This window comes from Lactuca virosa, chromosome 3 (assembly GCF_052849685.1).
Source record: "Lactuca virosa cultivar CGN04683 chromosome 3, Lactuca_virosa_CGN04683_v6, whole genome shotgun sequence".
Taxonomy (NCBI): Eukaryota; Viridiplantae; Streptophyta; class Magnoliopsida; order Asterales; family Asteraceae; genus Lactuca; species Lactuca virosa.
Window position 1 is genome coordinate 86,023,578 of NC_136428.1, and position 14,515 is coordinate 86,038,092.

The window sequence follows — 14,515 nt, forward strand, 5'->3', positions numbered from 1 at the left end:
TTGAACGTATGAATGAGTAAAGATCAAGAACTGACCTTGATTGATATAACAAAATAGCCTCCCGGTTTCAAGAAATAAGATGCACTGAGTTCTAAAATTCTAGCCCGAAAAAGGAACTAAAACCATCAAGTACAATGGTAGCTAACAAAAGCAAACGAATATATTCAATAGATATAAAATTTTGACAAATTAAAGATAACCGTGTAACCATTTTAGAAAACAATACAAAAAATCGAATATTGAACTGAATCAAATGTCAAAAGTGGCATCAAAAACTCGGTTTTTGCATCATACAAGATATCCTAAAGGGGAATCCGAGTAGCTCATCATATGCAATACAAACCAGACGGAAGAGTGAGACCAAAAAAGCCAACTATAATAGACATACTTGTGATGACAATAAATGATGATGTCTAAGTGGATGTCTGGAAGTGCTTTTTAAAATGACTTATTAGCTTATTGGTTTTTCAAAAAGCTAATAAGTTAAAAAAATATTTGGCAAACACTAACTTTATAGGTAAAAAAATGGTTTTTTTTTTCAAAAAGTCAAGAATTTTTGGTCTCCACTTCAAAGTATCTGGTCCCCTATCATCCAATATTTCTTTCTCTCTCAAACCAATTACAAGAACTCAAGAAGCCAAGAATATAAACCATTAACACAAATAACTAAACAACTGAACAAATCGTCGGAATCTAGGGGGGATAATTGCTTTACATTTAATAGGCTATGTTCAACTTTCATTTGCTTATTGTCTGATTATTTTTACAGTTTGAACTTGTATTAGAGATTGTCTATCTCAAATTAGGTTTGTTTAAATTCAAAACTTCATATCCGATTTCATCTTCTAGTTCTTGGCATTCATCAACCATCTTTTCAATAAGGTTTTAATGTTATTCAGTTTTTTATTACTTCATTCTTTTTTCATTAATTTGTATGTTTTTAATGTTATTACTTGAATTTTGGCATTCATCAACCATCTTCACCACAACCATCTTTTCAGTAAGGTTTTAATGTTATTCAACTTTTCATTACTTGATTCTTTTTTCATTAATTTGTACGTTTTTTATGTATTACTTGAATTTTTTCATTAACTTGTATGTCAACTGTCAACACGGTCAATGGTCAACGTGCACCCCACTTAACTTACGGGCTGGATCCGCCACCGGTTATAACACGAAATAATAGTAATATTTATAACATTATACGAACAAACAATTTCAATAAAACTTATGTTTGACATAGACACTTTATAAACATTTAACAAACACAAGTTTAATCATTTTAGATGACACATTACGTAATTAGAATTTGATCTTTCATTATACACAATACCTATTTGTATCAACCTATTTCACAATTGCTTTATGTTTAATAGGCTATGTTCAATTTTCATTTAAACTTATGTTTTGACATAAACATTTTATAAACATTTAACAAACACAAGTTTAATCATTTTAGATGACATATTACGTAATCAGAATTTGATCTTTCATTACACAATATCTGTTTGTATCAACCTACTTCACAATTGCTTTAAGTTTAATAGGCTATGTTCAATTTTCATTTGCATCTTGTCTGATTATTTTTACAGTTTGAACTTGTATTGGAGATTGTCTATCTCGAATTAGGTTTGTTTAAATTCAAAAGTTCATATCCGATTTCATCTTTTAGTTCTTGGCATTCATCAATCATCTTTTTATTACTTGATTCTTTTTTCATTAATTTGTATGTTTTTAATGTTATTACTTGAATTCTGGTATTCATCAACCATCTTCACCACAACCATCTTTTCGGTAAGGTTTTAATGTTATTTAGCTTTTCATTACTTGATTCTTTTTTCATTAATTTGTACGTTTTTAATATTATTACTTGAATTTTTTCATTAGCTTGTACGGTCAATGGTCAATGGTCAACATGCACCCCACTTAACTTAACTTACGTGAATCCGCCACGAAAGAGTAGTTACATTTATAACATTATACGAACAACAAATTTCAATAAAACTTATATCTTGACAGACATATTATAAACATTCAACAAACACAAGTTTAATCATTTTAGATGACACATTACTTAATTTTAGATGACACATTACTTAATCAGGAAATTTTTTCTTTCGTTACATATTACCTGTTTGTAACATCATTCATCATCCTACTTCACAATATACATGTCAAATTGTTGGAACTTTTGCATCTCACATGACCTTATATCCTTTACACATACACGATACCACGTAGCGTAACACAACTAGGCCACATATACTTGTCAGCAGAACATTTATGAATAACGTTATTTCTTTCTCCATTCACATCGCAGCATGTATTCCTGTTCCAGTATCCTACATCAAATGTTCTCAGACCGCTGTCATGCAGACTGATTTTGATTCACGTTCTCTACTTATCAAATTTTGCTACATTTTTTTGTTATAAAAACAAATTCCACTAATGATCAACAAGAGTCATATTTAAAAATAAACAGACTGCTGATTCAACAAAATAACAAAAATGCACAAAAATCCCATGTAACGATTAAAAACAAAACCCACGATGTGGATAGTATCGCAGTAAACATTTTTTTTTCTAAATATCTAGTGCTGTTATTTAACTCCAGTCTCGTTAATGTTACGAAAGAAGAAGCTGATGACAACACAATACTCTATGAGTTTTTTTTCAGACTCCAAACCGTTGTGTATTTCAAGGCAAAGAGTATAGTTAAAACTCAATAAATCATATCGAATAAAATATATCAAATGATATTAAGATTAGTCATAATAAAATACATAGCACCTCCCTGTAAAACAAGGTCTTGGATCAACTAAACCTCGAACATTTGGATTATATCATCATCAGCTTATTTAAAATCTAAAAAAAATCTATAAAAATAAGTTCTTTTACATTCGGAAACTAATAAAAATAGGAATCAGAGCTCAGAGTAGAAAACAGCTCTATCTATCATGAATTCTCAGAAGCAGAACTGGCTTAAAGCTGTATATTTAATCATCACTGCCAGAGATTACAAAAAGCTTGAAGAATAAAAAAATCAACCATCAAAAAATCAAATTAAATTATTTAGATTTATACAGAATCGGCTCATATTAATAAATTCAACCATTTTATATCCTTTACTTCATTGATCACTCTCAGAAGCGCGGATAAATCATCAAGTCATTGCCGAGAAACAGATTAATCAACATTAAAGGCAATAAATGAATGAATAAATATAGCAGAAATTTTTAGAGGAAAAAACAGTAACAAAATTTAAACCTCCACGTTAACGCCGCCTAGGGTTAACTATATGCCTCCATGACTAGACCTCTTTCCAACAGAAATTAAGGAAAAAGGCTTAAGGTGTGGTGAGGCAGAACATATGAAATTGATAAAGCTATAAACTTGATTTGATTATCTGTAGCCGCCGATTTGACACAGAAACGGCCATGGAAAAAGGTACAAAAAGGCTGAACTGCAACACTTGACGGCTGTATATCTGATTTAGCACGAGCATTGGGGCTTTCTTCTTCATCCAATTTGTATTTTCAGAGAAGCCCGGGGTGCTACATGCAGATTAATCTCTAAAATCAAACAAAAACTCTGATATGAAAAACTTACAATCCAAGTGTAGAAGATGTATCTGTATTCTGTGAGGCTGTGATTCTAAAAGTCGAGAAGATCATTTGATTATATATAGATAAAACTGATGTATTTTGAACACTGAAACCCTGGAACTGGCTGGAAGTATAACGTTCGTTTTTTAATGGGACTGGTTGCTGTCTTGGGCCGGCCCATTACAATGACGTTTTATCGCCTCAGGTTTACAAAACGGCTTGATTGTCAATCAGGAATTAGGCTCACTTTTAAATGCTACAAGGTTTAGTGGCCAAAGTAAAAGGAATGAAAGTTTGTTAGGAGAATAAATTTGTGTTAGGGTTTAATACTTTAAGCTCCATTTTATTTTCAATGAAAGAAAAAATAAAATCAAAAGAGTGTGTGAAGTCAAGAGGATAAGATCAATATATGTTGTTCAAGACTTTGTTAAAACCACAAAAGGTTAAAGGATCTTCCCTCTCTATTTGGTTTCATGGCTTTTGACAAAAAAAAATGTGAGAAAGATTGGTTTTAAATGTTTAATGGAATTTGGATCTAAGAATGTTAGAACACAAATTCTAGTGTTTAAAGTGAATCTTAATAATATATAATCACATAAATTGATTAACTATGTGATTGGTGATGTTTTGGGATGAAAAATGACCAAAACATTTGATATTCACTTTTAACACTATGCCTATTTGAGATAGTTCTTTTGGGGTAAGCATACCCGTCAAAAACATGTATGTCAATGTCATATCACCTGATATACATCATATTTCCCTATATATGAGATATCTACATAAGTCATAGTGACATGGTTTGCAAGTAAATAACATTTAACATTAACATAATTTTTCGTTAATGCAATAAAATGTCATGATATACATATGCACTTTATTTGTACCTTAATTGCTACTGTAGCATAAAAAAGGTTTTGGCGAATTTACACATTTAGTCTTTTTTTTTGCGTAATTAGTCTTTAATGTTAGGATTGACTTTCTAATTGAACCATTACACACCTAGTAAACGTAACTGTTATATGTCATTTTATGCATCTTTTAGGGTAGTTTTTATTATTATTTAGTATCATATTTTGTACATTTGCATTTCATTTATTTAAATAATGTTCAGCTCATGTAATTCGTAAGAATTCCCGTACTGCTCATGTTTTTAAGTCAATTTCAGATAGTTTGAGTGGAGTAGTGCTTTGGGAGCAGTTGGATGCACGTTTGGAGCTTAAAATGGAGCTTGGAACTTATGGAGTATGTTGTGGAATGATTAGAAGATGATTTGGTGAAGAAACATTCAATCAAATTGATCACACGAGGATAGAATATGCAATCTAAAGTTAAAGGATGTTGCTGGCAGCTTTGACCCCCTGTCAGTATTTTGACAATATCTCATGAATCGTAACTCTGATTGAGGCGATTCAAAATGATCTGAAAAGTAGACGAAATTTCGGACGTCTTAGGCATAACATGCGATCGCAGGTTGCCTTTATGCGATCGCATGGGGCCTTTATGCGATCGTATGTTTGGTCACAACTTGTCTTCGAGGTTTTTTTGTGCCAAAAATTCATCCGGGAGTGAAAACTCAAAACCTACGATCGCAGGTTGTATACATGCGATCGCAGGTTGGCCAAAAAGTGCCAAAATAAAATCCTACTTCATTAAAAAGGCACGAGACACGTTTTCTTCAAAACCTGCGATCGCAGGTTGTCTACATGCGATCGTATGCACGCCGTTTTTGCTGCTGGACATATAAATAGACCCTGATAGCATTCATGTAACCTAAGTTGGCGATTCCAGAGGTACCAGACGACGAAAATACGATTTTGGAGGCGTTTCTTCTCCGATTTCAACGATTTCTGATGATCTGAAGACTGTGGATCATCTCCTTCAAGTAGATTAGTAAGATTAATTGTTTGATGTCTCTTTTCATTTATTTTTATCAGATTTTAGTCATGTCTGGCTAAAACCCTAGTTTTCAGTTATGCAAAGACAATTACTTTTCATGTGATTGATCATTAGATCTGGTTTTTGTTGTGTGTTTCTATCTAGATTCTTCAGTTTTGTTCTTAATGAATGTTTGATTTTGATTCTTGTTAGTCTGATCACCTAGCTAGGGTTTTATCATTCCAGTTAATCAGTTAATAGAATCCGTAATTGTTCTTGTCAACTGGTAAAAGTAACAAGTAATAAATCGGTTCCGTGTTTGGGATTTGACTTTATTATAAACTGTAAAAATCATATCTTTACGCTTCCGAGCCTGTGAGAAGTATTGGATATTGCTGGGAATTTTACATAGATTATAATACAACTTTTCTGATCTTAATTAAGAGCTTGTTTGATTAGACAGTAAAAATTTAGGGTTAATTGAAGAGCTTGTTTTGGTTAACTAAATAAGGTAAAAGATAAATTATTAGAGCTTGTTAGTTTTTCTCAGTACCAACTTAGATAGAACGCATCTCAAATAACCGGATCTGGGTTGATTGCATGATTAGGAAAGTCATAGCAGAGCTGAAATCGTTTTTTTATATTCATTTTCGTTTAATTTAATATCACTGCAATTTTAGTTTTTAGTTTAATTCAAATCCCCCTTTTAATAATTTCTGTTTTGACTAGATTGTGCCTGATGCAAAAAGGCATTGACTTTTAGGCTGTGTCCCTGAGGATTCGACCATGCTTCCCTGTGCTATATTTTTAGTGCAACTAGCAGTGATAATTTATTTTCTTAATACGCATGTGACAGCGTGTTGACAGTAACAACCGGTTATAATCCTAACGTGGCATTACATTAAATTAGATATTAACCTTATTTACTCCATATAAGAAAACGAAGTCAAAAACATCACATTAAATCACACACCACTACACTCGTTTGTTCGTTCTTTCTCATCTCTCAGTAACCAAGAACGGGAAAAAAAAGCTAGGGTTCAAACTCTTTTTCTTCGATCAAAGTCAGTGATGAGTCAACCATCCGACAATGTCCACCTCGAGGGCAAACTCTGATGGACTGTGTCCTCTTCTGGAGCTTAACTACAAGAGTGTTTTTCTGTGAAATCATTTCTTGTATAACCATGGTATGAAATTCATATTCAATTATCACAATTTTTCTGGAGTGACATACTCTGAGTGTATCGCCTTTCTCGAACGGTTCATGCAAGAAAGTATAAAGAAGTTATACAATTTGAGCCAGGTAAGCCCTTATTATCTCTGATAACTGTTATTGGTAATGATGGAGAGTATGATGGTTACATTTTTTATGTGTATGGAACCGATGGTATAATTTCCATCTATATGGACCATGATGATCGAGGAATAGATGATTAGTTTGGTTCTGACATAGAAGAAGAAGACGGTGATGATTCATGCATTGATGGTGGGGAAAATAATGACGAAATTGATAACCTTAGAGATGTGGAGGTGGACTTTAATGAGGATATAGTCATTATGAACAGAACAAAGGGTGATGAGTTTTTGAGTAAATTATATGGTAAAGATAAGGAGGAAAATAATAACAAGAGAGACGATGATGATGATGGGGGTGAAGAGGGAGCAAAATGAAGAAATTTCATGGAAAAAATAGTACCCAATACTCGGTATGAGATTCCAACATCCAACTCAATTAAAATCTATGTTATACAATTATGTTGTTGCCAATGGGTACCAGTTTTGATTTGAGAAAAATGATAGAAAACGATTGTTGGTTAAGTTTTGTAAGGGTGAGTGCACATTCAGGTTATGGGTATCTTGGATGAGTGATGAAGAAAGCTTCCTAATCAAGTCTTTAAATCCAGATCACAACTATGCAAGGAACTACAAGTTAGGGTCAATGGTCACTTATGCTTGGATAGGGAGTCATTATGCAAGAGAGTTCTTACTTAGACAAAAGATGAGTGTTAGAAATATAAGAATAGTAATATCACAGAAGTTTGGTATTCATGTAAGTATTGTAACCTAAATAAGTCATCCTATCACTGACAGATCAGTACTAGCATGCAAGTCTACAAGCTCATACAGTAGGCATATAAAGACATCTCTTCTAGCATCCTAATCATAATAAACCATGGGCCGACATTGGTGCTTTCGACCCGCTAAACACAGTGAGGAAACCCACCTTAATCAGAAGATAGCAAATCCATGCCCGAACTTGTTGCACAACGACTCCTCACAATGAACATAATCAATACCAATCCTTATTACATTATTATGGTCAAACCCATAAGACATGAGGCCCAATACTGGTCCAAGCCCACACTAGGCCTACTAATGGCCTAAACCAATTAAAGAGTCATAAGGGCCAAACAATAATCTATCTTCCTAAAGGGTAAAAGACCATTTTACCCCTTCCATAATTGGTCCAACATCTCATATCCCAACCCCCAAAAGGCCCAAAATAGACACCCTGGGTAGTACACTCTGCGTACCAGAAATGTACGCCCCACATACTTACCTCTGAAGCACCACGTACAAGCAGTCTATGCATGATACAAGCATTACGCTGAGCGTACTCCTATGTACGCCCAATGTACTCATCAGAGGCCCAAAAACCCATATTAAGCTCTTACTGGGTTAAGTCAAGTCGTCCAAACACAGATCTGCTCCCTACATAAGGTCTTAAACCATAAAGTTGCCAACTTTACTCCCTTGCATGCCTTAATGGGACCCAAAACCCATTTTCATCCTTCTAAACCCATAATATGAACACCAACTTAATCATGACTCACCCAAACTCATCAAGATGTCATCTTTATGCACCCACAACCTCAGAAGTGCTAAGATCCAACATTTTAAGCTCTTGGAGTAGCTCATACTCACAAGGACGACTCTAAGGACCAAAATAAACCCAAAACATACCCTATACTAGATCTAACACATAGAGTCATCAAGTCAGAAACTTTATACCTCCTGGATGTTGATGAAGATGATTAGAGCTTGGATCCACAAGCTCCAAGCCAAACAATGCTTCCAACAAGAACTCCTTCTTCTCCAAGGCACACCAAAAACCTAACAAATGCTCAAATGAAAGCTAGGGTTTCGAATCTAGGGTTTAACGGGATGGAGGTTGAAGATAAGAGGGATTGGAGTTGAGTTAAGATCATTAAATAGGGTCTAAGACCCTAAATTAGGGTTTGCATGAGGCTGGAGTACGTAGGGCGTATTCCCAGTACGCCAAGCGTACTCCATAGGGTGCCCGCAATCCTCTTGCCTAGTACGCCCAATGTACTCCCAATGTATGCCCTGTGTACTAGGCGCTTAGTCTTAAAGTCACCAAACTTCCGAAAGCCATAACTTCTTCGTTCTAAATCCGATTCCGACGATACTTATATCCACAGAAAGGTAATGAGAAGCTCTACACTTCTATCAACTTCCCCGTGCCATAAAACTTTTCGAACTAAAATCCAAAAATCATAAAAGGCCCGAACTGCCACTTTACCGATATACCCTTGGACTCCAAAACACAAACCGAACTCCCGGATCATCTAATCTACATTATCCACACTCGAAGGGGTCTAAGTCTCTCTTTCCCAAAGGCCCTAAGCCTTATGATAATTGGTCTTTGGATCACGGCCCTGAATTACGAAACGATTTGAAACAAGGTGTTAGAAAAATGAAAGTTAGAACTAGCCAAAACAACCAAAAGGAAAGTTGTAGGGTACGTCGAGACCTACACATATATATAAGAGTCGTTGAAAACAGAGTTCGAATGTGAGAGTTACAGAATTTTAAAGTTTAACTTTTACCAAGGCGCACACACGCACACGGTGCACCGCACATACCTTACACTCGATCCATCGGGATACGGGATGACGTGGCACGAGGGGAAGGACGACAAGTGTCACCCTCCTGTGGCTCACACATAATTATATGGTGTATACTGCACGACGTGCACCACAAATTGCTATAAATAGTAGTCTTCGACACTCGACAGTCCCATTTCCTCACCCCTCAAACACTCTCTCAACTCTCTCGATTTGCATGCCACTACCCACGAACGTTTCTTAAAGTTTTGGACTCCCGGTTTCTACCCTACTACAACGGTTTCATATTTACAAGTGAGTTCAAGACTTTATTTTTCGAAACCTTATCGGGGGAATACATGTTAAAACACAACTATTTCATATTTATTACTAACTGTATAATATTAGTTAGAGAATTGTGATCATAACATTAGGATGATATTATGCCCGGTAGATATTCTGTCCAACTTTTTGAAGATAATATTATGCCTAGTTGTTATACTGACTCACATTGATAGAAAATATCATACCTAGTTGTTATGTTGGCCAGTTTCCAGGAAACGTCGACACCTAGAAGATACTCTTAACCAACATATCGCCACCCTTTATATAAAGCTTAGTACCTAGTGGTTACTCTGCCCAAATGTAACGATCGAGTTTCAGGTACTCTTCAATTTTGGAATTGGTTTTAGAAAAATTTACATTTTGGTCCTTGAGTATGATGCACGTAACATGGCGTGCGTTGGGCGTACTCCCTTAAGCGGGTCGCGGATGTTGATGTGTACGCTGGGCGTACCCATGCGTACGTTGGATGTACGCAAACAGACCACAAACCCTAATTTTTATGGTTTGGCCTCTATTTAAATTCCATTATGGAACTTGGCATTGCCCCCTCATCAGCCTCCTTCCTTCTAAAGACTCCCCACGAAACCTTGGCCTTTCCTTGTTGTTAGGGTTCAAAGTTCTCCTTGGATGTGGAGTGTAGGCTTACCCTCTTGTATTGTGTAATGAGTTGTCTTTCCTATAAATACGAAGTGAGTGACACTCATTTATGTAATGAACTTTAGAGAGATTAAATTAGTGAGAGCATTTTTACATTACCCACTTTGTAATATTAATTGATTTAATGGGAGCTTAACTGGATTATTTACTCCTTGTGTTCATGTTTCTTGAATGACTCACTAGATCTTTTCAATTCCGCACATGTCATCATAATTAGGATCACTACAATTGGTATCAGAGCGGGTGTTCTTGAAGCTCTCAAGAATTGATCCATGATGACTACATGATTTGAGTGAATATTCATTGTTTTGAGTTCTTCGTGATTGAGAGTGTTGTTGTTCTAGAAATCAAATTTATTCATTGATTTGATCCAAACTTCGAGTTTCTCTCTCTAGAATACTTGTTCATATTCACTTTCTCTCTCTAGAAACTTTTCAAGTTCTCGTGATCATGGTGTATTTGGCTTATGATTCTTGGGTTGTGATGATTGGAGATGCCAATTACAAAGTGAACGAGAAACAATTTTATGGGTTATTGTTAAAAAGTGAGTTGATTACATGGGAAACTTTGATTTCCTATGGAGCCTTGAAATATGATCATGGAAGATTGATATTTCAACCACTTTCGAAGATTAGAAGTTTGATTGAAATCACCATGATTATGTTATCTTGGTGTAAAAATCAAAAGGAAGGAAATAAAATAGAATTATTCAAGAAGGAATATGTTTCTCTTATTGAAGACCCAAATGATCTTCATGGTTCTTAAGTTTGTTGAATTGCAAGAAATGGGAATTCAATGTGATTTTGACGAAGATGTGAAAGTTCTTCATTTAATTGGAGTTCAAACTGATGATTGCTTGAGTTCTTGTGATTTGTTTGAAGGAATGGTGCCTTATCGAAAGCCTTCAATCCAAGAAGTTCAAATGTATCGAACTCCAAAAGATTTGATTCAAACTTGAAAATTTGAAGTTGTCAAAAATGAAGTTGTTCTTGAATTCAAATCTTCAAGATCCAAAAAGATGAAAAGGAAGAAAAAGAAGAAGAAGATCAAAAGCGAGAACAAATGGGTTTCTTCACAAAAATCTTCAAATGTTGTTGTGAAGCCAAAATCTATGAAACAAATTTGGGTTCCAAAGCAACAATCATCAAATGTTGCAATGAATTTGAATTCAAACCCCAAAAATGTTGATGGTTCTTATGAAGATGATGCTAGATCGTTGAAGAACACGAAGAACAGTTTGTACAACACGCATTGTGGGTGGTACAATGTGAAGATTGGAGATTTTCTTGTTCCAACCAAAGAACCAAGATCTTCAATGGTTGATTCGTGTGTTGCAAACGGAAAAACAATCATCAAGAAGGTGTCTCAAATCCTCAAATGTTGAATGGTTTCTCTCTTCTGAAATGATAATACAAGTTTTAACCAAAATATAATTATCTTAGAATTTTGGGTGTTTGAGTTTTGCTACCAAGTTAAATAATTGAGATAAGGTAGAAGGTGCTTGTTGCCAAGGGGTATAATCATATAGAAAGGATTCAATATGAAAAAACTTTCTTGATTTTGTGTTATTTTAAACTGTTCTTAAGAGAAATAAATTCAAAAATTACTTATTTGATAAAAAAAATCATCATGGTGATTATTTGAAATATTAACAACTGTTTGTAAAGTTGTAGAGTTCCAAATAAATGTCGATTCAGATTTATATATAAATATTTAAATCTTTTTTAGCTATTTTAAAAATTAATCTTCGACTATTTTTTATTTTTACTTGATATTTTGATTTGGGTTTTGAATTTAACATCATATATAAATTACCAAATTAAATATACTATATTGATAATTCAAAAAGTTTAAAATTAATATGATAATATTTTATGTGGCTAAGGTCCAAACGTTTAAAAATTAACGGATATGATACTTTTTAGCTAGTTTGGTTGTGGTGTTAGTCCTTATAAAAGTTAAAAAAAAAAGACTATAATACCTCTCCCATTTATTTTTTATATTTAAAATATTTTGTAATGAAATTCGAAAATGGAAAGCAGAACACTCAAAGAAGGTTGGAGGGCTACTGGATGAAACAAAAAACAAGCTAGCTGAGCTGGAAAGGACCGTTGAAACTCGAATGTTAACATATATGGAAAGGGATTCATGAAAGACTGTAAAATTAAATTAATAGAGTTGGAGCGGATTGAGAAGATGGACCTCCAATAGAAGGAAAAAGTAAAATGGATAGCAGATGGGGACGAAAATACTCGTTTCTTCCATGGTTCAATAAAGAAAAAGTCTCGGAATAACAGAATCCATGGGATCTTGATAAATGGAGCATGGTCTACCAATCCAATTGAGATTAAGCGGGAAATTCACAAGTTCTATTCATTGAAGTTTCAAGAAAATTGGAACAACAAGCCCTTATTGATCAACCCTCGGTTCAAGAAACTCTCGCCTTCCCAACAAGCCTACCTTGAATCTACCATCACCATGGATGAAATAAAGAATGCAGTTTGGTGTTGTGGTGGGGATAAAGCCCCCGGTCCTGACGGCTTCACTTTCAAAATGATGAAGGCTAAATGGGAAATTATGAAGGATGAAATCTCCAGTTTTGTCAAGCACTTCCAACATCATGGGTTGTTTGTTGATGGATGTAACTCCTCATTCATTACATGGGTGCCTAAAGTTAATGACTCGTTGGTTCTAGGTGACTATCGCCCCATTAGTCATATCGGTAACATGTACAAAGTGGTGGCTAAGATTCTCGCCATCCGTCTGAAGTCTGTGATTGATACTGTCATCGATGAGGTTCAGTCAGCATATATCGAAGGGAGTCACATTCTGGATGGGCCCTTAATTTTAGTTGAGATTCATTCCCGGGCAAAAAAGAATAAACTGAAGTCATTTCTTCTCAAAGACGATTTTGAGAAGGCTTTTGACTCCATCAATTGGATTTATTTAGACTCTATCTTGGAACAAACTTGATTCGGTTCAACATGGAGAAGATGGATTCAGAGGTGTCTCAATTCTTCAAACGCTTCGGTACTAGTCAACGGTGCTCCCACATATGATTTCTCCATATCGAAAGGGGTTCGACAGGGGGACCCCCTCTCTCCTAACCTGTTTATCCTAGAAATGGAATGCCTAAACGTTGTTGTAAAGACAGACTGCTTGTGAAAACACGTTATTCAAAGACATCAACCCCCCCCCCCCCACATACACACACAATGGATCCACAATCTCACACATATTATATATCGATGATGCAATATTCTTGGGTGTTTGGGATACTACTAGCATTAAGAATTTATCCCAAATTCTTAAATGTTTTCAGATATCCTTCGGGCTCAAACTCAACTTCTCCAAATCAAGATTATTTGGCATTGGGACATCGAACCAGGAACTACAACGAATGGCTAGAGTCATTCGTTGTCGGATTGGATCCTTCCCATTCATGTACTTAGGGCTTCCTATGGGGGCTAACATGGCTCTCAAAAAACATTGGGATCCGATCATTGATAAATTTCGCTCTAGATTATCCTCATGGAAATCCAAGGTATTATCATTTGGGAGGCGACTTACTTTAGTCAAGTCTGTGTTAAACAACCTTCCTACATATTAAATGTCAATTTTCAAGGCCTCTCAAGGCATGATTGACACTCTTGAAAATATAAGATGGAAATTTCTGTAGGGGGGAGGTAATGATAAATCAAAGATTCATTGGGTTGATTGGGCTAAAGTCGTAACTCCAATAAAAGAAGGTGGACTAGGCATCAGAACTCTCAAAGATCAAAATTTAGCCCTCTTTACCAAATAGTGGTGGAAACTCCTCAACGATAGAACCAGTTTATGGAATAAGGTGATTGTCAACATCCATAACCTTAAGCGCAAACCAGCCACTTACATTGCTAGGAGAATATCATCAGGAGCTTGGAATAATGTAGCTAAAGCGATCAAAAGTATGGGGGACTTCCATATTGAACAGAATCAGGTATTCACGATAGTTCCTGGTACCATCACACTTATTATGTTCTGGAAGGACACTCAGTGCGGGGAAGTCCCTTTCCAAATCAGGTTCCCCATATTGTACTCAATGGAAGCAGTCAAAAGATGTTATGTGCTTGATCGTGTATCTCAAAATGGCTTCACTTGAAAAAAAATGGAGACACGAGCCTAGTGATGCAGAATCATTAC

General features: G+C 35.2%; 5 non-coding genes across 5 annotated transcripts; all 5 read right to left on the minus strand.

The window, feature by feature from the left end:
* Positions 1–264: 264 nt before the first annotated feature.
* On the minus strand, positions 265–336 carry LOC145168121 (small nucleolar RNA snoR60). Its single transcript, XR_013741708.1, has one exon. It is a non-coding gene; the product is annotated as a small nucleolar RNA snoR60 (small nucleolar RNA).
* Positions 337–2,587: 2,251 nt separating this feature from the next.
* On the minus strand, positions 2,588–2,698 carry LOC145168128 (small nucleolar RNA snoR97). The gene has a single exon (XR_013741715.1). It is a non-coding gene; the product is annotated as a small nucleolar RNA snoR97 (small nucleolar RNA).
* A 225-nt stretch (positions 2,699–2,923) lies between these two features.
* Positions 2,924–3,014, minus strand: LOC145168108 (small nucleolar RNA Z223). The gene has a single exon (XR_013741695.1). It is a non-coding gene; the product is annotated as a small nucleolar RNA Z223 (small nucleolar RNA).
* A 75-nt stretch (positions 3,015–3,089) lies between these two features.
* Positions 3,090–3,177, minus strand: LOC145168138 (small nucleolar RNA U36a). Its single transcript, XR_013741725.1, has one exon. It is a non-coding gene; the product is annotated as a small nucleolar RNA U36a (small nucleolar RNA).
* A 227-nt stretch (positions 3,178–3,404) lies between these two features.
* LOC145168145 (small nucleolar RNA snoR134) lies at positions 3,405–3,564 on the minus strand. Its single transcript, XR_013741732.1, has one exon. It is a non-coding gene; the product is annotated as a small nucleolar RNA snoR134 (small nucleolar RNA).
* Between the last annotated feature and the right edge of the window lie 10,951 nt (positions 3,565–14,515).